This window comes from Mobula birostris, chromosome 2, assembly GCF_030028105.1.
Source record: "Mobula birostris isolate sMobBir1 chromosome 2, sMobBir1.hap1, whole genome shotgun sequence".
In the NCBI taxonomy this organism is placed as follows: domain Eukaryota; kingdom Metazoa; phylum Chordata; class Chondrichthyes; order Myliobatiformes; family Myliobatidae; genus Mobula; species Mobula birostris.
Genome location: NC_092371.1, coordinates 95,428,695 through 95,455,166, shown reverse-complemented (window position 1 = coordinate 95,455,166; position 26,472 = coordinate 95,428,695).

The window sequence follows — 26,472 nt, the reverse complement described above, 5'->3', positions numbered from 1 at the left end:
GAAGGTACTGTGAATAGGACAATGCTAAATATGGCTGGTAACACCAGGGAGCTATGAAAATAACTCACAATGAAGAATGATTATCTTGATTAGATATCTATATCAGGCTGCTATTTATTGATTACATTTCAGTGTTCAACACAATCATATCCTTAGTTCTAATCAACAAGTTCCAAAACCTGGGCCTTTGGACTCTCCTAAGCAACTGGATCGTCGACTTCCTCACAGAGTGACAACAGACAATGCTGATCAGAAATAACATTTCCTTCTCACTGACAATCAACACTGGCGCACATCAAGGACATGCGCTTTGTCCATTGCTCTAGTCTCTCTACATCCATGATTGTGTGGCTAGGCACAGCTCAAACACCATCTATAAATTTGCCAATGACACATACTATTGCTGGCAGAATTTCGGATGGTGATGAGGAGGAGTACAGGAGTGAGATAGATCAGCTGGTTGAGTGGTGTCATAACAACAACCTTGCACTTAACACAGTAAGACCAAGGAACTGATTGTGGACTTCAGGAATGGGAAGTCGAGGGAACACACACCAGTCCTCATGGAGGGATCGGAAGGAAATGAAAAGGGTGAGCATTTTCAAGTTCCTTCATCTCTGAAGATCTAGCCTAGCCCCAATATTTTGATGCAAATACTAAGAAAGCATGACAGTGGCTATATTTCACACTTGGTATTTCATTCGGGTAGCCTCCAACCTAATGTCATGAATATCGATTTCTCCTTCTGGTAAAAAAAACCCCTCCCCCTTCCCTCTATTCTCAACTCTGGCCTTTTACCCCTTCTCACCTGCTTTACTCACCACCTTCCAGTTAGCCTCCTTCCCCTCCTCCCACCTTCAGTCCTGAAGAAGGGTCTCCGCCCAAAACGTCAACTGTTTATTCATTTCTATAGATACTGCTCGACCTGCTGAGTTCCTCCAGCATCTTGTGTGTGTTGCTTTGGATCTCCAGCTTCTGCAGACTTTCTCATGTTTATAATAGGCTTTCTACTTTCGATAATGGTCTGGTCCTTCCCACAAAATTTCGTTTATGAAAGGAATCAGAAGGTGGTAACTGTTTTTCTCAATGGGAAGCTGGTGACCAAACCCTATGGTCCAAGTTTCAGGTGTGCACAGCAAAGAAAGTTATTTAAGAATATAATAGGAATCAGATCAACAGGAGAGAGGGCCAAAGAATGGCAGATGGAATTGAAATCGGACAAGTTAAAGATATTGCATTTCAGTAAGTTAAACCAGTGCAGTATTTACATAGCAAATGGCAGGGCCTTGCAGAATGTTGTCGAACAGGGAGAGCTAGACATACAGGTACATAGTTCCCCAAAAGTGGAGGCACAGGTAGACAGGGTGATGAAGGTGGTAGCAAAATAGTCTCATCCCAATATGTCAACTGTCCATTTCCCTGCACAGATGTTGCACGACCCACTCAATTACCCCAATGTCTTGCTTTTCACTCAAAACTCCAGCACCTGCAACCGTGTGTCTCTGGTGAAGGCGACATTTGGTATGCTTGCCTTCATCAGTCAGAATATTGTGTACAGCAGTTCAGACGTCATCTAACAACAGTACAAGATGTTGGTGAAAGCACGCGGAGTGTTGTGCATAGTTCTAGTCAACCAACTTAAGAGGGCATAATTAAGCTGGAAAAAAATTGCACAAGACATTCATGAGAATGCTACCTGTACTGGTAGTCTTGAGTTAGAAGTAGAGACTGAAATATTTCTTGTTTCTTAGGATGCTGAGGGGCAACCTTATATAAAGTCATAAGGAACATAGATAAGGTGAAAGGCCACAGTCCTTTTCCCCATTGTAGGGAAATCTAAAAATAGAGGGCATAGGTTTATGATGAGAGGGGAAAGACTGGGGGGGGAAAAAGAAGGGACCCAGCAACCTTTTCCCCCATGTAGAGGGCAGTGGGTATATGGAACAGATGCCAAGAAGAAGCTGTAGAGGGGAGTACAATTACAACATTTAAGAAATTTAGACATGTACATGGATAGCAAAGATCCAGAGGGATATTGCTAAACAGTGGCAAATGGGACTGACATAAATGGACATCTTGGTTGGCGTGGAGAAATCGAACAGAAGGGCTTGTTTCAATGCTGCATAACTTCATAACTCTATATTCCAGTCATGGTCAAGAAATAGTGAACCAACACCAATTCACATGTTGAATCAGACTTGGACTGCAGTGATTTAAGAACAGGTGGGGGTGGTGAAATAACAGTAATGCCCTGGTCCTGAAAATGAATATAACAGAAATTGAATTTTAATTAATAACTCAAATAATTTTGTACATTAAAATATACTAGCTGTCTAATCCACCATATTTTTAGAAGGTAGCCGGAGAAAAGGATACTCTAGCCACATTGGTTACCAGTGACTATTGGTGTTCTGCAGGGGTTGGCGTTGGGGCCATTTCTTTTTACATTGCATGACAATGATTTGGATGACAGAATCGATAGCTTTGTGGCCAAGTTCATGGATGATACAAAGATATATGGAGGATCAGGTTAGGTTGGGGAAGCAGGGAGGCGACAAAAAGACTTAGACAGATTAGGAGAGTGGGCAAAGGAGTGATAGATGGAATACGGTGTGGGGAAGTGCATGGTCATGCACTTTGGTAGAAGGAATAAAAGCATAGATTATTTTCTAAACAGGGAGAAAATTCAAAAATCCAAGGTGCACAGGGACTTGGGAGTCCTCATGCAGGGTTCCCTGAAGGTCGACTTGCAGGTTGAGTCAGTGATGAGGAAGGCAAATGCATGTTAGCATTCATTTCGAGAGGACTAGAATATAAAAACAAGGGTATAATGCTACAGGCTGATCTATACTTCTGCGTCAAATCTATGCCATAGGTACGGCGTAGCCGCGAACCCTACACAGAGCCTACACGGATCCCTATGGCGTAGCCTGACGCACACCTCTCCCAAAATGTAACTATGCGTCGCGGCAATGCAGACCGCAACAACTGTGATTGGTCTGCTTGGTAGCATCGCATTTCCTCCTATGCTGCAATAGTTTCCCATTGGGTGACTGAAGGGCAGAGAAGGAACTCTGGCTGCAATCCTTTCCATAAAGCTTTACAGACCTCTGAAATTATGGAGGACACATTTCGCTTTTACGAACAAAGATGCTCGCTTGAAACTTTTTTACCCCGAGAAAGACTACCATGACCATAAAGCCTTGCACGGGCAGGTGTGTGCACTTGCGCGATGTGCCCGAATTGCAGAGTGACGCAGACACACCAACGCACAAGTATAAATGCTCACAACGCGCATAGGCCACTTGTGTAGGCTATGGTGTTGATTTGACGCAGAAGTATAAATCAACCTTTAGGCTTTAAAAGGCATGAGTGAGGGCTCAGTTAGAGTAATGAGCAGTTTTGGGCCCCTTATCTAAGAAAGGATATGCTGACGTTGGAGAGGATTCAAAAGAGGTTTGCGAAAATGATTCTGGGAATGAAAAGGTTATCACATGAGGAGTGTTTGATAGCTCTGGGCCTGTACTTGCTGGAACTTAGAAGAATTTGATTGAAACCCATCAAATGTTCACAGGCCTTGATAGAGTTGGTGTGGAGAGGATGACTTCTATAGAGGGGAGTTTAGGACCAGACAGCACAAACTTAGAATAGAGGAATGTCCACTTAGAATAGACTTGAGGAGGAATTTCTTTGACCAGAAGGTGGTGAATCTGTGGAACTTGTTGCCACAGGTGGCTCTGGAGGCCTAGTCATTGGGTGTATTTAAGGCGAAGGTTGATAGGTTCCTGATTAGTCAGGGAATGAAAGGTTACGAGGAGAAGGCAGATAACAGGGTTGGGATGGAAATGGATCAGCCATGATGATGGCTGATGGTGGAGCAGACTCAATGGAGCAGAATTAGGCTATTTAGCCCAATGTCTTATGGCTGCACTTTCCTTTTGTTGTTGAGAAAACAAAGTTACATCCATAAGCTCAGAAATGTAATTAAGCCTACAATGAGGATGATATTTTGTCATAAACTTCATATTCATTTGCAGACTGCATTGTTTATAAAGAGAAGTGGATTGCCTTGTATAAGCTAATAAAAAGGGAAGACAGTTTCAAATTCATTAATAGCTCTATGGCTCCAGGTTGGGCTTCTGGGCTGATCATATTAATAAGAGATTCATAAAGCCAGAGAAAATACAACTGGTGAGAAATTTCTATATGCAAGAGAGCAGTAGAGCTAGAAGCCAAGGCAGAGAAATAAAGAAATTTTGAACAGATATTATTGAGCAAACTAAATGGAAAAATGGAACTGAGGAATGGTAAATCCCTGATTTGACGGCTTCCATCGTGCAATACTGCAAGAAGTGGGAATAGACATGGTAGATGTAACATTACACATTAAAAGGGGGGAAAGAGAGAAAAAAAATAACTAAAAAGCTAGTCTGCTTACCATTACTAATCAAGAAAAATACAGGGATCTTCAAATATGAAAGAAATGGAAACAGAACAAAGCATTACATCAAGTAAAGTTAGCATGGTTATACAAAACAAAATAGTGTTCAAATTTTCTGGAGGATGAAATTAGCAAAGTTGAAAAGAGAACTGAGTGGATACAATGCATTCCCAAAAGAATTCACAAAGCTCACGGTATTGAGGTCAACATATTAAAATGTTCAGCAACACACATCAAAGTTGCTGGTGAACGCAGCAGGCCAGGCAGCATCTCTCGGAAGAGGTACAGTCAACGTTTCAGGCCGAGACCCTTCGTCAGGACTGACTGAAGGAAGAGCTAGTAAGAGATTTGAAAGTGGGAGTGGGAGGGGGAGGGGGAGATCTGAAATGATAGGAGAAGACAGGAGGGGGAGGGATGGAGCCAAGAGCTGGACAGGTGATTGGCAAAGGGGATACGAGAGGATCATGGGACAGGAGGCTCAGGGAGAACAGAATTCCTGTTGTTTGCATTTTAAAATGTTCAGCAACTGGTTGACAACAAAAGGCAGCGATAATGATCATTTACAACGTGGCAAGTTATTATCAGTAGGGCATCACAAGAATCAGTGCTGGGGCTTCCACTCCATACAATCTGTATTTATGACTAATAGGAAGGGGTCATAAACAACATATCCAAAAGACATTTGGAAAAGCAAGTCGCAAGCTTGAAGTGCCTACAGAGAAATATACATAAATAGGCATCCGTTAGTCTCGTGAGACCATGGATTTGCGCTTTGGAAGGTTTCCAGGGTGCAGGCCTAGGCAAGGTTGTACGAAAGACCGGCAGTTGCCCATGCTGCAAGTCTTCCCTCTCCATGCCACCAATGTTGTCCAAGGGAAGGGCACTAAGGCTGATACAGCTTGGCACCGGTGTCGTCGCAGAGCAATGTGTGGTTAAGTGCCTTGCTCAAGGACACAACACGCTGCCTCAATTGTGTCTCAAACTAGTGACCTTCAGATCACTAGACCGACGCCTTAACCACTTGGCCATGTGCCAACACTATACATAAATAGTGAAGGCAAAAATGCAGCAGATACGGAGAAATGCACAGCTATCAATTTGGTAGAAAGACAAATACAGATTAATCACACACACATACAAACGTGAACAGGAATCAGACACCAGGTCCCTCAATCCTCTCAATATCACCACTGATCAATGCTGGTATCAACTTATCTTCTGTGCTAGTTCACCATAATCCTCAGTTCTTTGATCTTTTAAATATTTAACTCATCTCCGTCATAAGTATCTAAAGATCTACCTTCCATTGCCCCCGGGGCAAAAAAAAACTCCAGAGATTTACTGTCCTCTAAGAAATGGCTACACATTTTCAAATGATTGGCCCCTTATTGTGTGATTATGTATCCTTCATGGTTCCTTAAAGTTGTTATAACCGGAGGTGGTAATGGGACAAGCTCCTACTACCTACTAAATGCTCCCAATGGTGTGCACCTCAAATAGCCTCTGACAACCAAGTCCAGCTCCTGGCCTTCACGTGTGGCTTAGCTACTAAGCCTGCCGGAACTGTTTCTACTGACAGGAGAAGGGGCAAAGGCGGGTTACTGGCACCTTAAAACCAGTCGCTTCGGGCAGATAGGGCTTGCCAGCCATGGTTGGCAGCTCATCTAGGAGAAGGAAAACTCTGATCTCAAACCTCCGCTGCCTTGCAGCTATACCCACTCATGGGGAAGACTTCAGGAATAAACCCCCGAGGGATAAGTATGGCGCCGGAGTCCCCAAGACAGTCGTACATTGAGTTCAACGCTGCTGGTACCAAACCACATCAGTCTCTACCATTCCTTTGGGTTCCTCAGATGCATGGGGAGGGGGACCTTACTACATGGGCAACAGCTTGCTCTCCATATCATCTTGCTTGGGCTTGCATATCTAGACAGCTGGGATGTAATGAGCATGGCCAGCTCTGACTGACGGGGGCCTCACTCATTCATTCACCCTTCATGACTCTCATTGAAAAAAAAATATCATCAAGCCTCACCAGGATGTTGCATGTTTGAATAAGGTCAGCCCTCATTCATTTAAACTTCAAGGAACTTCAAAATATTTAATCTCGCTTGGGAGGGCAACATTCAATCCATTAACTAGTCTGGTAAATTGCCTTTAGATTGCGTCCATGCTACTGAATCATATTCAGTAAATGACAGTAAAACTGCTCAGTATTTCGGGTGTGACCTCACACTGTATAACGGTGACAAAGCCCTTCTATTGTCGAACTCCAGCCTCTTGCAATAAAGACCCACATGTCATTTGCCAGCTTAACTACTTATTTAGATCTGATAGCTAACATTTTATGAATCATGTACATTTGGTTCTCTATGATTTTCACTTACTTGCAGCCTCGCTCCATTTAGATAACAATCTACTTGTTGGTACCTCGTACTTGTTGATACCTCTTACCTCTTACTGAAAGGGCATTAACTCTCACTTCCCCACATGAAAGCATTTGCCAGGTCTTCACCTGATTACACTATCTGCATCTTGTTACAAAACCACAATGTCCTCAGATTCAGATCTATTTATCATATCGAAATATACCATGAAATGTGCTGTTTATGTTAACAACCATCATCCTCTCCATAACATGCCCTTCCACTCATTTTCATATCATTGGCAAACTTGGAAACCTTGCATTTCATTCTTTCCTCCAGATCATTAATGTAATTAGTTAACAATTGAGTGTGGCAAACCAATCTCTCGTGTACTTCCTTAGTTACTTAACTCTAGCTCAAAGAGGGCGCGTTTATTCCAATTGTCCTCTTTGTTGGGCTCATAATTGATTCACTAGCCTTTTACATGGTACTTGGAAGTTTTAGCAAAGATAGAGAAGCAGGTAAGGGTGAAGGGTTGGAGCAGCACAACTAATCAGGGACAATAGCACAGCTGCACTCGGGAGAGACATAACAGAGGGTTCAGGCAGAGTCCATTTAGCTAGGACTCAGGAATAGGAGTGCAATCACCCTTCTCGGCCTGAAATGTCGACTGTACTCTTTTCCATTGACGCTGCCTGGCTGAATTCACCCAGCATTTTGTGTGTAGTGCTTGGATTTCCAGCACCTGCAGATTTTCTCTTGTTTGCAACAGGTATGTAAACAGATTAAGAAAATGTGCAAAAGTAATATGATTGTTGTCATGGGAGATTTCAACTTCCCTAATTCAAACTGGGACCCTCTTAGTACAAGGGGATTAGATGGGGCAGAATTTGTTAAGTGCATCCAGGAGGGTTTATTGAATCAGTATGTGGATGGTTGAACAAGAAAAGGGGTTGTATTGGACCTGGTGTTGTGTAATGAGCCTGGCCAGGTGACTGACTTCAGTGGGTGGAGCAGTTAGGGTAGTGACCACAACTCCTTAACTTTCAGGATAGCTAAAGATAAGGATGGGTATGGTCGTTGCCAGAGAGTTTAAAACTGGAGTAGGGCAAATTACAAGGACATTAGCAGGAACTAAAAGAAGTTCATTGGGAATACCTTTTTTCCCCAAAAGTCCACATCAGACAGGTGGAGGGTGTTTAAAGATCAGTTGAACAGAGTACAGGAAAGGCATGATCCTATTAGAAGGACGGTCAAGGATGGGAAGATTAGAGAACTTGGATGTCCAGAGAGGTGATGAATTTAGTCAAGATGAAAAAGGAAAAAGCTTCGGAAGTTAGGATAAAACAGAGCACATGCGGAGTATAAAGAGGCTTGAAAAGAACTAAAGAAGGGAACTAGAAAAGCCAGGAGGGGCCACGAAACATTCTTGGCAAGTATATTAAGGTGAATCCCAAGGTATTCTGTACATTCATCAAGAGGATAACCAGGGAGAGGGTAGGACCACTCAAGGATAAAGAGGGGAACATTTGCTTAGATGTGGAAATGTGTGTGAGGTATTTAATGAGTGCTTTGCTTCAGTACTTACCAAGTAAAAAGACGTAGAGGACCAGGAGATTCGTGCAGAGTATATAAAGGAGGTCAAGGAGGAAGAAGTGTTGGCCGCCTATTGAGTACTAAAGTGGATGTCCCCAGGATCTGATGGGATTTACTCCATGTTACTAAAGGAAGCAAGAGAGGAGATTGCTGGGGCCTAGACCAGTATCTTCATGTCCTCTCCAGGCACAGGCAAGATCCCAGGGCACTGGCAAATGGCTAATGTTATACCTCTATTTCAGAAAGGAACAAGGGAAAATCCTGAGAACTATTACCTGGTGAGTCTCTTGTCAGTTGTAGGGAAATTGTTGGAGAAAATTCTTAGGGATAGGACATACGTATATTTGGAAACCCATGGGCTAATTAGGGAGAGTCAGCATGACTTTATGTGGGGCAAGTCGTGTTTTACTAACTTGATTGAGTTTTTTTGATGAGAGAAGTTGATGAGGACATGGATTTTAATAAGGTGTTTGACAAACTCCCTCACGGGAGGCTAATCCAAAAGATGAAGATGCATGGGGTCCATGGTGAGTTGGGTGTTTGGATCGGAACTGTCTTGTTCATGGAAGACAGAGGGTAGTGGTTGAAGGGACTTACTTGAGCTGGAGGTCTGTACCTAGTGGTGTACTGCAGGGATCTGTGCTGGGACCTCTGCTGTTTGTGATGTGTATAAATGACCTAGATGAAAAGGTAGATGGGTTAGTTAGTAAGATTGCAGATGATATCAAGGTTGTGTGGAGTTGTGGATAGTGTAGAAGACTGGCAAAGAATTCAGCACAATATAGATTAGTTGCAGATATGGGCAGAGAGATGGCAGATGAGGTTTAACCCAGATAAATGTGAGATGTTGCACCTCAGTAGGGTAAATGCAAGGAGACAATAACTGTTAAGGGCAAGATCCTTAGCAGAGTTCCTGAGCAGTGATCTTGGGGCCCCAAGTTTATAGTTCCATGGAAGTGGCTCCACAGGTCGATAGGGTGGTTAAGGCTTACAGAATGCTTGCTTTTTTTTTTAGTCGAGGCATTGAATTCAAAAGTCAAGATGTTATGCTGCAACTTTATGAAACTCTGTTAGGCCACATCTGGAGTATTGTGTACAGTTCTGGTCGCCCCACTATAGGAAGGGTGTTGAGGCTTTGGAGGATGCGGAAAGGATTTACCAGGATGCTGCCTGGTTTAGAGGGCATCTGCTTTCATGACAGGCTGGACAAAACTTGGGTTTTTTTTTGGAGTGGCGGAGGTTGAGGGGAGATCTGATTGAGGTTTATAAGATTATGAGGCATAGATAGAGTGGACGAGGAAAATCTTTTATCCCCAGGGTAGAAATATCTAACACCAGGGGGCATGCATTGGAGGTGAGAGGGGGTAGGTTCAAAGGGGAGGTGGGGGGCAAGTTTTTATTTAAACTCACAGTGGTGTATGCCTAGAATGTATTGCCTAGTATGATGGTAGAAGCAAATACATTAGAGACTTTTAAGAGATGTTTAAATAGGCACATGGGTGTGAGGAAAACGGAGGGTTATGGACATTGTATAAGTAGGAGGGATTAGTTTTCAGGGACTTTTGACTTACTTTTTAACTGATCATCACATTGTGGGCTGAAAGGCCTTTTTCTGTGCTGTACCGTTCTAGGGCATTACTTTTTACAAATTGAAACCCAATAGACCGAATGGCAATGATGCTTCACTACCAGATGAGCTCAACACCTTCTATGTGTTCTCCTTGAACGGGAGAACACAACTACAGCTGTGAAAGTCCCTGCTGCATCCGGTGACCCTGTGATCTGTGTCTCAGAGGCTGGTGTCAGGCAGTCTTTCAGGAGGGTGAATCCTTGCAAGGCAGTAGGCCCCAACACAGTACCTGGTAAGGCTCTGAAAACTTGTGCCAACCAACCGGCAGGAGTATTCAAGGTAGTATTCAATTCCTCACTACTATGGTCAGGAGTTCCTACCTGCCTCAAAAAGGCAACAATTATGCCAGTCCCCAAGAAGAGTAGTGTGAGGTGCTGTAATGAACATTGTCTAGTAGCGCTCACATCCACAGTGATGAGAGGTTGGTCATAGTTGCCTCAGCAAGGACCACTGCAATTTGCCCATCACCACAATAGTTTTATGGCAGACACTATCTCAATGACTCTTCACACAGTCCCAGATCACCCAGACAATAGAAACACCCATGTCAGAATGCTGTTTGTTGACTATAGTTGTGCATTTAACACCATCATTCCCACAGTCCTGATCAATAAGCTACAGAACCTGGTCTCTACCTCCCTCTACAAATAAGGCAGAGTTTGACAGGTTCTAGGTTAATCAGGGTATCACAGGTTATGGGGAGAAGGCAGAAGAATAGGGTTGGTGGTGATAAATCAGTCATGATGGAATGGCTGGGCAAACTCGATGGGTCAAATAGTCTAATTCTGACAGGCAATTCTGGTAGTTTGCGTCTCAGGTGCCAGGGTCCGGGATGTTTCTGATCACGTCCACGATATCCTGAAGTGGGAAGAACAGCCAGAGGTCCTGGAACATATTGGTACCAACCACATTGGTAGGAAAAGGGAGGAGGTCCTGAAAATAGACTACAGAGTGTTAGGAGGGAAGTTGAGAAGCAGGACCTCAAAGGTAGCAATCTCAGGATTACTGCCTGTGCCACGTGACAGTGAGTATAGGAATAGAATGAGGTGGAGGATAAATGTGTTGCTGTGGAATTGGAGCGGGGGCAGAGATTCAGATTTCTGGATCATTGGGAATCCATTTGGGGCAGGTGGTACCTGTACAAAAAGGACAGGTTGCACTTGAATCCCAGGAGGACCAATATCCTGACAGGGAGGATTGCTAAGGCTATTGGGGAGAGTTTAAACTAGAACTGCTGGGGGGTGGGAACCAAACTGAAGTGACGGAGGAAAGGTAAGTTGGCTCACAAATAGAAAAAACTTGGAGACAGTGCGAAAGGGAGGATAGGCAGGTGATAGAGAAGGGACGCACTCAGACTGATGGTTTGAGATGTGTCTCTTTTAATGCGAGGAGTATTATTAAAGCAGCGGATGAGTGTAGGGCGTGGATCAGCACTTGAAGCTATGATGTTGTGGCCATTACAGAGACTTGGATGGTGCAGGGGCAGGAATGGCTACTTCAAGTGCCAGGCTTTAGATGGCTCAGAAAGGACAGGGAGGGAAGCAAAGGAGGTGGGGGCGTAGCACTGTTGATCAGAGATAGTGTCACGGCTGCAGAAAAGGAGGAAGTCATGGAGGGGTTGTCTACGGAGTCTCTGTGGGTGGAAGTGAGGAATAGGAAGGGGGTCAATAACTCTGTGTGGTTTTTTTTTGAATATATAGACCACCCAACAGTAACAGGGACATCGAGAAGCAGATGGGGAGACAGATTCTGGAAATGAGTAATAATAACAGAGTTGTTGTGGTGGAAGATTTTAGTTTCCCCAAATATCGATTGACATCTCCCTAGAGCAAAGGGTTTGGAAGGGGTGGAGTTTGTTGGGTGTGTTCAGGAAGGTTTATTGACACAATATGTAGATAAGCCTACAAGAGGAGAGGCTGTACTTGATCTGATATTGGGAAATGAACCTGGTCAGGTGTTAGGTCGCTCAGTGGGAGAGCATTTTGGAGATAGTGATCACAATTCCAACTCCTTTACCAAAGCATTGGAGAGGGATCGGAACAGACAAGTTAGAGAAATGTTTAATTGGAGTAAGGGGAGATATGAGGCTATCAGGCAGGAACTTGGAAGCATACACTGGAAACAGATGTTCTCACGGAAAGGTACGGAAGAAATGTGGCAAATGTTCAGGGGATATTTGCGTGGGGTTCTGCATAGATACATTCCAATGAGACAGGGAAAGGATGGTAGGGTACAGAAACCATGGTGTACAAAGGCTGTTGTAAATCAATCAAGAAGAAAAGAGTTTATAAAAGGTTCAAAAAAACTAGGTAATGATAGAGATCTAGAAGATTATAAGGCTAGCAGGAAGGAGTTTAAGAATGAAATTAGGAGAGCCAAAAGGGGCCCTGAGAAGACCTTGGTGGACAGGATTAAGGAAAACCTCAAGGCATTCTACAAGTATGTGAAGAGCAAGAGGATAAAACGTGAGAAAATAGGACCAATCAAATATGACAGTGGAAAAGTGTGTATGGAACTGGAGGAGATGGCAGAGGTACTTAATCAATGCTTTGTTTAAGTATTCACTACAGAAGAGGATCTTGGTGATTGTAGGGATGACTTACAGTGGACTGAAAAGCTTGAGCATGTAGATATTAAGGAAGAGGATGTGCTGGAGCTTTTGGAAAGAATCAAGTTGGATAAGTCACCAGGACCGGATGGGATGTATCCCAGACTACTGTGGGGAAGCAAGGGAGGAGATTGCTGAGCCTCTGACGATGATCTTTGATGGGAGAGGTTCTGAAATATTGGAGGATTGTGGATGTTGTTCCATTATTCAAGAAAGGGAGTAGGAATACCCCAAGAAATTATAGACCAGTGAATCTTACTTCAGTGGTTGGTAAGTTGATGGAGAAGATCCTGAGAGGCAGGAGTTATGAACATTTGGAGATGCATAATATGATTAGGAATAGTCAATATGGCTTTGTCAAAGGCAGATCATGTCTTATGAGCAGTAGGTGCAGTGTATATAGATTTTAGCAAGACATTTGATAAGGTACCCTATTGTAAGGCTTATTGAAAAAGTAAGGAGGCATGGGATTGAAGGGGACATTGCTTTGTGGATCCAGAACTGGCTTGCCCACAGAATGCAAAGAGTGGTTGTAGACGGGTCATATTCTGCATGGAGGCTGGTGACCAGTGGTGTGCCTCAGGGATCTGTTCTGGCACCCCTACTCTTTGTGATTTTTATAAATGACCTGGATGAGGAAGTGGAGGGATGGGTTAGTAAATTTGCTGATGACAGAATGGTTGGGGGTGTTATGGATAGTGTGGAGGGCTGTCAGAGTTTGCAGCAGGACATTGATAGGCTGCAAAACTGGGCTGAGAAGTGGCAGATGGAGTTCAACCCAGATAAGAGTGAGGTGGTTCATTTTGGTAGGTCAAATACGATGGCAGAGTATAGCATTAATGGTAAGACTCTTGGCAGTGTGGAAATCAGAGGGATCTTGGGGTCCAAGTCTATTGGACACTCAAAGCTGCTACGCAGATTGACTGGTTAAGAAGGCATACAGTACATTGACCTTCATCAATCATGGGATTGAGTTTAAGAGCTGAGAGGTAATGTTGCAGCTGTATAGGACCCTGGTCAGATCCCACTTGGAGTACTGTGCTCAGTTCTGATCGCCTCACTACAGGAAGGATATGGAAGCCATAGAAAGGGTGCAGAGGAGATTTACAAGGGTGTTGCCTGGATTGGGGAGCATGCCTTATGAGAACAAGTTGAGTGAACTCGGCCTTTTCTCCTTGGAGTGACAGAGGATGAGAGGTGACCTGATAGAGGTGTATAAGATGATAAGATGCATTGATCATGTGGATAGTCAGAGGCTTTTTTTCCAGGGTTGAAATGGCTGGCACAAGCCGGCATAGTTTTAAGGTGCTTGGAAGTAGGTACAGAGGAGATGTCTGGAGTGTGACGGGGTCCTGAATGACCCCTATGATCACAAACAACAGGAATTCTGCAGATGCTGGAAATTCAAGCAACACGCATCAAAGTTGCTGGTGAAGGCAGCAGGCCAGGCAGTATCTCTAGGAAGAGGTACAGTCGACGTTTCAGGTCGAGACCCTTCGTCAGGACTAACTGAAGGAAAAGTTAGTAAGAGATTTGAAAGTGGGAGGGGGAGGGGGAGATCCAAAATGATAGAAGACAGGAGGGGGGGGATGGAGCCAAGAGCTGGACATGTGATTGGCAAAGGGGATATGAGAGGATCATGGAACAGGAGGCCCAGGGAGAAAGACAGGGGACGGGGGAAACCCAGAGGATAGGCAAGGGGTATAGTCAGACGGACAGAGGGAGAAAAAGCAGAGGGAGAGAAAGAATGTGTGTATAAAAATAAACAACAGATGCGGTACAAGGGGGAGGTGGGGCATTAGCGGAAGTTAGAGAAGTCAATGTTCATGCCATCAGGTTGGAGGCTACCCAGACGGAATATAAGATGTTGTTCCTCCAACCTGAGTGTGGCTTCATCTTTACAGGAGAGGAGGCCATGGATAGACATGTCAAAATGAGAATGGGATGTGGAATTAAAATGTGTGCCCACTAGGAGATCCTGCTTTCTCTGGCGGACAGAGCGTAGGTGTTCAGCAAAGCGGTCTCCCAGTCTGCGTCGGGTCTCGCCAATATATAGAAGGCCACATCGGGAGCACCGGACGCAGTATATCACCCCAGCCGACTCACAGGTGAAGTGTTGCCTCACCTGGAAGGACTGTCTGGGGCCCTGAATGGTGGTAAGGGAGGAAGTATAAGGGCATGTGTAGCACTTGTTCCGCTTACAAGGATAAGTGCCAGGAGGGAGATCAGTGAGGAGGGATGGGGGGGGGGACGAATGGACAAGGGAGTTGCGTAGGGAGCGATCCCTGTGGAAAGCAGAGAGGTGGGGGGGGGGGGAGGGCAAGATATGGTGGGATAGTCATAGTCATACTTTATTGATCCCAGGGGAAATTGGTTTTTGTTACAGTTGCACCATAAATAATAAATAGTAATAGAACCATAAATAGTTAAATAGTAATATGTAAATTATGCCAGTAAATTATGAAATAAGTCCAGGACCAGCTTACCAGCTCAGGGTGTCTGACCCTCCAAGGGAGGAGTTGTAGAGTTTGATGGCCACAGGCAGGAATGACTTCCTATGACGCTCTGTGCTGCATCTCGGAGGAATGAGTCTCCGAGATGCAGCACCCGTTGGAGGTGGCGGCAGTTACGGAGAATAATATGTTGGACCTGGAGGCTGGTGGGGTGGTGGGTGAGGACCAGGGGAACCCTATTCCTAGTGGGGTGGCGGGAGGATGGAGTGAGAGCAGATGTGTGTGAAATGGAGGAAGATGCGTTTGAGAGCAGAGTTGATGGTGGAAGAAGGGAAGCCCCTTTCTTCAAAAAAGGGACAACATCTCCCTCTTCCAGGAATGAAAAGCCTCATCCTGAGAGCAGATGTGGCGAAGACAGAGGAATTGCGAGAAGGGGATGGCGTTTTTGCAAGAGACAGGGTGAGAAGAGGAATAGTCCAGATAGCTGTGAGAGTCAGTAGGCTTATAGTAGACATCAGTGGATAAGCTGTCTCCAGAGATAGAGACAGAAAGATCTAGAAAGGGGAGGGAGGTGTCGGAAATGGACCAGGTAAACTTGAGGGCAGGGTGAAAGTTGGAGGCAAAGTTAATAAAGTCAACGAGCTCAGCATACGTGCAGGAAGCAATGCCAGTGCAGTCGTCGATGTAATGAAGGAAAAGTGGGGGACAGATACCAGAATAGGTACGGAACATAGATTGTTCCACAAAGCCAACAAAAAGACAGGCATAGCTAACAGGTGCCCATAGCTACACCTTTAGTTTGGAGGAAGTGGGAGGAGCCAAAGGAGAAATTATTAAGAGAAAGGACTAATTCCGCTAGACGGAGCAGAGTGGTGGTAGAGGGGAACTGATTAGGTCTGGATTATTTTTATACACACATTCTAAAACAGGAAAACAGATTATTATCTGAATGGTGGCCGATTAGGAAAAGGGGAGGTGCAACGAGACCTGGGTGTCATTATACACCAGTCATTGAAAGTGGGCATGCAGGTACAGCAGGCAGTGAAAAAGGCGAATGGTATGCTGGCATTTATAGCAAGAGGATTCGAGTACAGGAGCAGGGAGGTACTACTGCAGTTGTACAAGGCCTTGGTGAGACCACACCTGGAGTATTGTGTGCAGTTTTGGTCCCCTAATCTGAGGAAAGACATCCTTGCCATAGAGGGAGTACAAAGAAGGTTCACCAGATTGATTCCTGGGATGGCAGGACTTTCATATGATGAAAGACTGGATGAACTAGGCTTATACTTGTTGGAATTTAGAAGATTGAGGGGGGATCTGATTGAAACGTATAAAATCCTAAAGGAATTGGACAAGCTAGATGCAGGAAGATTGTTCCCGATGTTGGGGAAGTCCAGAACGAGGGGCCACAGTTTGAGGATAAAGGGGAAGCCTTTTAGGACCGAGATTAGGAAAAACTTCTTCACACAGAGAGTGGTGAATCTGTGGAATTCTCTGCCACAGGAAACAGTTGAGGCCAGTTCATTGGCTATATTTAAGAGGGAGTTAGATATGGCCTTTGTGGCTAAAGGGATCAGGGGGTATGGAGGGAAGGCTGGGGCAGGGTTCTGAGTTGGATGATCAGCCATGATCATACTGAATGGCGGTGCAGGCTCGAAGGGCCGAATGGCCTACTCCTGCACCTATTTTCTATGTTTTCTATGTTTTTCTTTCTCTCACTCTCCTTTTTCTCCCTCTGTCCCTCTGACTATACCCCTTGCCCATCCTCTGGGTCCCTCCCCCCTTGTCTTTCTCCCTGGGCCTCCTGTCCCATGATCCTCTCATATCCCTTTTGCCAATCACCTGTCCAGCTCTTGGCTCCATCCCTCCCCCTCCTGTCTTCTCCTATCATTTTGGATCTCCCCCTCCCCCTCCAACTTTCAAATCTGTTACTCACTCTTCCTTCAGTTAGTCCTGACAAAGGGTCTCAGCCTGAAACGTCGACTGCACCTCTTCCTAGAGATGCTGCCTGGTCTGCTGCGTTCACCAGCAACTTTGATGTGTGTTGTTTGACCCCTATGAACTGTGTTTTTGGAGGGGGAGAGGGAGAGACGAAGACAGCTTTGAGATGGTGTTATGGTTTTTCGGCAGCATGTTTACACGTTTGCAAGGATACTGGCAGCTTCTGTGTTCTTACAGAGAGAGAAGGGAGGACCTGCTTGATGGACAGTTGGTGTTCAGCGTGGTGAGATAAATAGAAGGTCAACTGTTGGACCTACAGACACATGGTTTTGGACACTGAATGAGCTTTGTTGTGCCCTCAGAAAGTTGGGTTTTGGAGGATAGATCAGGCGGATCGATCGATGGCTCTCGCAGTGTGAAAAGGGTGTGACCAGTGGGGAGTTATTCATGTGTCCAACCCTCGCCTGGGTTGATAATTCCACCACAGAAGAACGGTCCCCTTTGTGGTGGTCACAGTCAGTGACTTCTAAAGAATTTCCGAGGACAATGGTAAGATCGACGGGGTAAGATCGACGGCGTCAGCTCACCTGAAGACTCAAATTTCTCCCTTCTTCTCTCTCCATCACTACTCAACTCAATACCACAAACTGAACTGAACTTTACTCATCATCATAAGACTATCTATTTACCCCTAGACATGAAGCTTGGTTTTCATATATTTCCACTCTTATACATATCTAATCATTGCTCACCTGTTTGATATATCTAATTTTATATTACTGTATTGCAAATTTACTAATAAATACCATTATAACATGTATAACATATAACAATTACAGCACGGAACCAGGCCATCTCAGCCCTTCTAGTCTGTGCCGATCTCTTACTCTCATCTAGTCCCACTGACCTGCAGTCAGCCCATAACCCTCCATTCCGTTCCTCTCCATATAGCTGTCCAATTTAACTTTAAATGACAACATTGAACCTGCCTCAACCACTTCTGCTGGAAGCTCGTTCCACACAGCTACCACTCTCTGAGTAAAGAAGTTCCCCCTCATGTTACCCCTAAACTTTTGCCCTTTAACTCTCAACTCATGTCCACTTGTTTGAATCTCCCCCATTCTCAATGGAAAAAGCCTATCCACGTCAACTCTATCAATCCCCCTCATAATTTTAAACACCTCTATCAAATCCCCCCTCAACCTTCTACGCTCCAAAGAATGAAGACCCAACTTGTTCAACCTTTCTCTGTAATTTAGGAGATGAAACCCAGGCAACATTTTAGTAAACCTCCTCTGTACACTCTCAATTTTATTGACATCTTTCCTATAATTCGGTGACCAGAACTGTACACAATACTCCAAATTTGGCTTCACCAATGCCCTATACAATTTCAACATTACATCCCAACTCCTATACTCAATGCTCTGATTAATAAAGGCCAGCATACCAAAAGCTTTCTTCACCACCCTATCCACATGAGATTCCACCTTCAGGGAACTATGCACCATTATTCCTAGATCCCTCTGTTCTACAGCATTCTTTAATGCCCTACCATTTACCATGTATGTCCTATTTTGATTAGTCCTACCAAAATGTAGCACCTCATATTTTTCAGCATTAAACTTTCTGCCATCTTTCAGCCCATTCTTCTAACTATCCTAAATCTCTCTGCAAGCTTTGAAAACCTACCTCATCATACACAACGCCACTTATCTTAGTATCATTTGCATACTTACTAATCCAATTTTTCACCCCATCATCCAGATCATTAATATATATGACAAACAACATTGGACCCAGTACAGATCCCTGAGGCACACCACTAGTCACCGGCCTCCAATCTGACACACAGTTATCCATCACTACTCTCTGGTGTCTCCCATCTAGCCACTGCTGAATCCATTTTACTACTTCCATATTAATGCCTAACAATTGAACCTTCCTGACTAACCTTCCATGTGGAACCTTGTCAAAGGCCTTACTGAAGTCCATATACACAACATCCACCGCTTTACCCTCGTCAACTTTCTTAGTAACCTCATCAAAAAATTCAATAAGGTTTGTCAAACATGACCTTCCATGCACAAATCCATGTTGACTGTTCCTAATCAGACCCTGTCTACAGATAATTATATCTACCATCTCTAAGAATACTTTCCATCAATTTACCCACCACTGACATCAAACTCACAGGCCAATAATTTCCAGGTTTACTCTTAGAACCCTTTTTAAACAATGGAACCACATGAGGAATATGCCAATCCTCTGGCAACATCCCAGTTTCTAATGACATTTGAAATATTTCTGTCAGAGCCCCTGCTATTTCCACACTAACTTCCCTCAAGGTCCTAGGGAATATCTTGTCCAGACCCGGAGACTTATCCACTTTTATATTCCTTAAAAGTGCCAGTACTTCCTCTTCTTTAATCGTCATACTTTCCATAACTACCCTTCTTGTTTCCTTTACCTTACACGATTCAATATCCTTCTCTTTAGTGAATACCAAAGAAAAGAAATTGTTCAAAATCTCCCCCATCTCTTTTGGCTCCGCACATAGCCATCCACTCTGATTCTCTAAGGGACCAATTTTATCCCTCACTGTCCTTTTGCCACTAACATAACTGTAGAAACCCTTTGGATTTATTTTTACCTTACTTGCCAAAGCAGCCTCATATCTTCTTTTAGCTTTTCTAATTTCTTTCTTAAGATTCTTTTTATATTCTTTATATTCCTCAAGTACTTCATTAACTCCAAGCTGCCTATATTTATTGAAGATCCCTCTCTTTTTCTGAACCATGGCTCTCTCAAACTTTTAACTTTTCCTTTCAACCTAACAGGAACATAAAGATTCTGAACCCTCAAAATTTCACCTTTAAATGACTTCCATTTCTCTATTACATCCTTCCCATAAAACAAATTATCCCAATCCCCTTCTTCTAAATCCTTTTGCATCTCCTCAAAGTTAGCCTTTCTCCAATCAAAAATCTCAACCCTAGGTCCAGTCCTATCTTTCTCCATAATTATACTGAAACTAATGGTATTGTGATCACTGAACCCGAAGTGCTCCCCAACACATACCTCCGTCACCTGCCCTGTCTCATTCCCTAACAGGAGATCCAACACTGCCCCTTCTCTAGTTGGTACCTCTATGTATTGCTCCAAAAAACTATCTTGCACACATTTGACAAACTCCAAACCATCCAGCCCTTTTACAGAATGGGCTTCCCAGTCTATGTGTGGAAAATTAAAATCTCCCACAATCACAACCTTGTGCTTACTACAAGTTAGTTAATAGCAATACCGGACTCCAAAAGTGTTTTCCATCTCTGCTGGTTCTTTAACCCGTCATGGGGTACGTGACAAAATTGGGGGCTCATCCGGGATATGAACAAATTGGTTGGGGCTTATTTGAAATTGATTGGAGAATACCCCTTTTGACATGCTTGTGTGGAAAAACAGCAGAAATGGATGTTGCGGAATTTCTGAAATCGCCAAACCCTGTGTCCTTGACGAAAGCTAGAAAGTATGAGTTGTGGAACATTGTTAAGGAATTACAGCTTACAACAGTAAAGAAGGGCATGACTAAGGTAGAAATTCAAAGAAAAATAGTTGAATATTATGTTTCAACGAAGCAATTTACTGAGGATGTGTTGAAAATGTTTGCAGAAGGTAAACCTACTGAGGCTAAGTTTCAGCTTCAGTTGACAAAATTAAAGATTGAGCAGGAGTTGCGACTGAAACGGCTCGAGGCTGCTGAGGCGGGAAAACAGAGAGAAGGGGCAGAAAGACAGAGACAGTTTGAGAGGGAGATGGTGCAGCAAGAAGTTCCGGTGCCAAACCGTAGTAGGGAGCCGGTTGTACCATTTAATGTCAGCCAAGAAATTAAGTTAGTACTTCCATTTGCAGAAACAGAAGTTGATAGGTATTTCCTACATTTTGAAAAAGTGGCCATAAATCAGAACTGGCCGAGAAATCAGTGGGCTGTTCTGTTACAAAGTGTGATTAAGGGGAAGGCTCAACGAACGTATTCGGCGTTGTCTGTTGTGGACGCAAATGATTATGATACCGTGAAAGGTGCTGTACTTAAAGTTTACGAGTTGGTTCTGGAGGCATACTGGCAAAGGTTCCGAAATTTGAGGAAGCCTTGGGACTGCACGTATTTAGAATTTGCCTGTAAGATGCAGATGTACGTTGATTGTTGGTGTACCTCGAAAGGGGCAAGTGAGAATATTGACAACCTAAAAGAGCTGATATTGATTGAACAGTTTAAAGGTTGTGTCCCTGATGGTATAAGGACATACTTAGATGAGAAAGGGGCAGCGACACTATCAGAGTCTGCTAGATTAGCAGACAAGTATGCCTTAACTCATAAGGTTAGGTTTGTTCCGAATAGGAGTTCCCAAAAGGGTAATAGACATAATCCACCAGCTAAACCAGAAAGTAAGCCAGGGACTAGTGACAAAAGGAGGAAGGAAAGCAGTCAGGGGGAAAATTTCCCAGTTTCAAGTGTTACTTTTGTGGGAAACCTGGTCATGTGGTGTCCAATTGTTTTGCTATGAAAAGGGACAAAGGAAAAGAGAAAGAGAAAACCCCAAATGCCTGCACTCAGCCAGTTAAAACACCGCTGAAGAAGGAGGGGTCTGGCCAAGTTCAAGAGGGACTCGAGAGATTTATTTCAAATGGGTTTGTGTCTGTGAAGGAGGGGATAACCCCAGTTCCGGTGAAAATCTGCCGAAATATGGGAGCTTTTCAGTCACTAATATTAAAGTGTTTTGGAATTTGGTGCTGAGACAGAGACTGGTGAAGTAAATATTATAAAAAGGTATTGGAAAGGGGACTGAGGCCGTGCCTTTGCATAAGATAGTTTTGAAATACGACTTGGTATCCAGACCAGTCACAATAGGGGTACAATCTGAACTACCGATAAACAATGTTGATGTCTTACTTGATAATGACCTTGCAGGTGGGGATGTTTATCCAGTGGTTCAGCTCACAAGGAAGCCTGCTGCTGCTGAGGACTCGCCCATAGATGCTGACATGTATCCTGCCTGCGCAGTAACCAGAAGCATGTCGAGAAAGTCTGCTAATGCTAATGTTGATTTATCTGAGACTTTCCTACCGTCCCTATATCAACAGGACTTAGAGGGTAGTAAGGCTGAGGAGAGTAAGGAGGATGAGAAAGACTTGTCCTTGTCGAGGATGGAGTTTATAGAGGAACAAAATAAAGATCCTGAAGTTGTGGCTTTAAAAGAGACAGCTCTCTCTGAGGATGAAATTCAGAAGGAGTCAGTGGGATATTACCTTAAAGATGGGGTGTTGATGAGGAAGTGGAGACCAGCCACTGTGCCTGCAATTGAGGATTGGGCCATTGAAAAATCAGGTAGTGGTCCCAAAGGTTTAAAGGGCTGAAATTTTAAACCTGGCCCACAAGATGCCTTTAGGTGGACATTTTGGAGTGAGACAGACAGTGAACAGAATTATGAAGGAATTCTACTGGCCTAATTTAAGAAAGGATGTTGTGAATTTATGCAGAACTTGCCATACCTGCCAGGTTGAGGGGAAACTTAATCAGGTTATTCGAGTAACACCACTTAAACCGATTCCTGCTTTTGGTGAACCTTTTTCTAGGGTCATAGTGGATTGTGTTGGCCCATTGTCAAAGACTGCAGCTGGTCATTGGTATGTGTTAACAATTATGTGTGCTGTGTCTAGGTTCCCTGAAGCAGTGCCTCTTGGAAACATCAAGGCCAAGACTGTGGTAAAAGCATTCAGTAAGTTTTTCACACTGGTAGGTCTGCCCAAATAAATTCACTTTGACCAGGATAGTAACTTTACTTCGAGAACATTTCAAGGGGTAGTTGGAGAACTGGGAGCTAAGCACATTGGGTCATCTGCATATCACACAGAGTCCGAGGGAGCCTTGGAACAGTTCAACTTCACTCTTAAGACCATGATTAAAACATATTGTGTATAAAATGGGAAAAACTGGGATGAGGGGGTCCCCCTACTCTTATTTGCTGTTGGAAATTTGATTCAAAAATCATTGGAGGGTAGTCTGTTTGAATCTGTGTTTGGTCATAGGCCCAAAGGACCTTTGACCCTACTCAGAGAGCTGTGGTCTGATTTGGAAATATGGGTCAATGTGCGGGAGAGACTTAACAAAGCTTGTGACCTTGCAAAACAGAATTTGCAAAACTCCCAAATTAAAATGGATCATTGGTTTGATAAGGTAGCACCTGTGGGTACTGTTAGAAAACAAATGGAGTCGTGAAGTCTGGGAATGAGGTGCAAAATCATTTCAACCTGCTGAATATAGGATCAACAAGATGCCAGAATCCCATTGTTTTGAAAGATATTACTGACAAGGCCCATCAGTTGGAACCTACACCGCAAAAACAAGTGAAGGAATTAATTAGCAAGCATAAAGATTTATTTCCTGACATTCCAAGATGGTGTACGGCTGCAGGGCATGGCGTCATTGTAAATTCAGCCCAGTCAATCAAAGAGCATCCTTACAGAATGAATTTAAAGAAAGGTAAAATGGTTGAACAAGAAAGAACAAGGAAAGAGAGTGGATGAGTGTATTGATAAAGCGGGGAAGGCTAAATACCTTACAAAGATTGACCTGTTAAAAGGATACTGGGGTGTTCCTTTAACAGAGAGGGCTAGAGAAATATCTACATTTGTGACACCATCTGGACTCTGAGAACAATGTTTTACCCTTCGGGATGGAAAATGCTCCAGGGACATTTCAAAGAATGATCAATTCTGTGACTAGAGGGTTAGAAAACACAGGCACTTATATTGGTGATCTGGTTGTATGGAGTGACACGTGGGAAGAGCATATTGCGGCTGTAGAAAAACTGTTTGAAAGACTTTCCAAGGCCAATCTTACTGTGAACCTGGATAAAAGTGAGTTTGGCGACGCCACTGTCATGTATCTTGGCTATGTAGTAGGCCAGGGCCCACTGGCTCCTATACAGGCCAAGGTTCAAGCTATTGCTGAGGTTCCTGTTCCAGTGGGCAAGGAAGCTTTGAGAAGGTTTTTAGGAATGGTTGGGTATTATGGTGTCAGGAGTAAGTTTTTTTTAAAAAAAATAAACGCAGGGCGTAGTGAGTGTGTGTGGAATGGGCTGCCAGCGGTGGTGGTGGATGTGGAGGTGGAACGATAGGCTCTTTTAAGAGACACCTGGATAGATACATGGAGCTTAGGAAAATGGAGGGCTATGGTTAAGCCGAGGCAGTTCTAAGGTAAGGACATATTTGGCACAGCTTTGTGGGCCAAAGAGCCTGTATTGTGCTGTAGGTTTTCTATGTTTCTAAATTCCACTCCATGGTTCGGTGCAAAACTCAGTACAGTATCAGGGGATGAGGTGATAAAGCAAGATCCCAAAAATCTTCTTATGTGGACACACAGAGGCTCTGTTATCTGTATTCATAATCAGAATGTTGTGCACCTTTGCTTATGCAAATTGTCTGCATATTTTCAAGATTACAGAAGTGACCATATTAAATATAAACTTCATTATTTGTGTGAAAAGAATGAAATAGAGGGCCAGTTGCTAAAATTAACCTGTGAAATAATAATCCTCTACAATTCAACATGTAGGTGAGGGTGAATTTCAGTTATATGCAAAGGAACTTACTGAAATTAAGTAATTCAGAGAAGTTTGTTTTTTTAAAAACTCATTCAGCAGCAGGAATTGAAACCAGTTTTAGTTTTTTTTTTGAAAAGGAAACTGCTTAGAGGTAGCTGATATTCACAACAGGTACTAAATCTCATGACATTCATATTTTACATTTCTCTGCTCAATATTAGGCAACAAAAAAAATGGTGGAAAGACTTTCAGACCAGCACTTGCAAACAGTCAAAAATTGGCTTGACCACTCAATATAGCAACAAGTTCTCCCCTCAATCAGTTTCTGGAATTTTAAGACCTCTAAGGTAGGCACTTCTACCAATACAGCATAATTGGAACTATAGTCAAGGCTACTACCTGTGCAATGAATTAGAAGGGTTCAGGCCTGCTTTGCCAAGATACGAGTCACATAATTCAGACCAGATCATTCCTGCCAGCTTCTTTTCATGGCCATTCCTTTAATACCAAAACTTTAATCAAATTTACTATCAATTGTCTACATTAGCTTGGCAAAATCCAGGGTACAAAATTTAAATTGTAATAGCTACTGATAACCTGAGGCCCTAATCCAAAAGATTTGGTTGCTAATGAGGTAATTATGTCATGGGGGAAACATTCAAAGCTCACAAAAGTCAAAAACAGGAAATAAGGCTTTATTTGGTTTAAAGACCTGAAACTTCAACTTTGCTTCTCTCTCCGCAGCTGCTGAGTATTTTCTCATTCCTCATTTTAGATTTCTAACATCAAGTATTTTACTTCTGTATTTAGATGGCACTTTTCAACCTCAAGTTGTCTTGCATCTCAATACTGAAATGCCCAACCAATTTGTGCACAGAGACGTCCAAATAAATAAATAATTGAACAAATAATCCATAGTATTGACTTAGGGATGACTTTTGGACAGTACACAAAGAACTCTTTTACTCTTCTTCAAAACAGTGTCATGGATTCTGATGCTCCTTCAACAGTTCATCAATTTTAAAGTCTAATTCAAAAGCTAGACAAGCAACAAATAAGGTCAAACAAACTATAACTGCCTGAACTTCAATGGCCAAATAGAAAAGCTCACAGGCTGCCTCTCATCTTCAGATTTATTGGGAATCTATTGTAAAAACTAGTGCAATTTTACGCCCAATTCTCTAGGCTTTGTTGCCCTGATATTGGATGCATTTTGTAAATTTTTAAAAAATGAAATCAGTGCTCAGGCTACAACATCAACACTAGTTTGCTTCTAGATCAACAACGGAAGTCCTAATGTCACATGAGTCAGTTACAAGCACTGGCTTTTGATCAGTCCTTGCAGACTATTCTCCCTGCTGCGATAATGTACTGAAAGCATTCCACCAGAATCCCTTCATCAGCCAGTTTTATGTTCAGACACATAGAAATGCACAAGTCAAAGATTCAAAGTAAAAGGGAGCTTGCTTTACTTATACTGCCGTATGCTTGTGAGCCAACATCTGGGTAGCTGCATGGATTAAATTAATTTTTCTCATGTTCTACAAAACTTCAGGCAACCCTATGAAACACTGATTACATTGACCTTTGGAAGACACTGATTCATTACACAATATACAAGCCCATTTTGAATAATTTGAACCATAGCACCAAGTAATCATTAAATGTTGTCATGTTATTTGTACCTCAATCTGATATATTAAATTATTTTTACAGAAATTAATTTCACCATCTTTAAAGAGTCCTTGGCTCCCTTTCCAACCTTTTCATGGAAGGGAGATCATTAATGATATGACTGAAGATTTGACCCTACAAGAGTTCCTTGGAACTATGCTG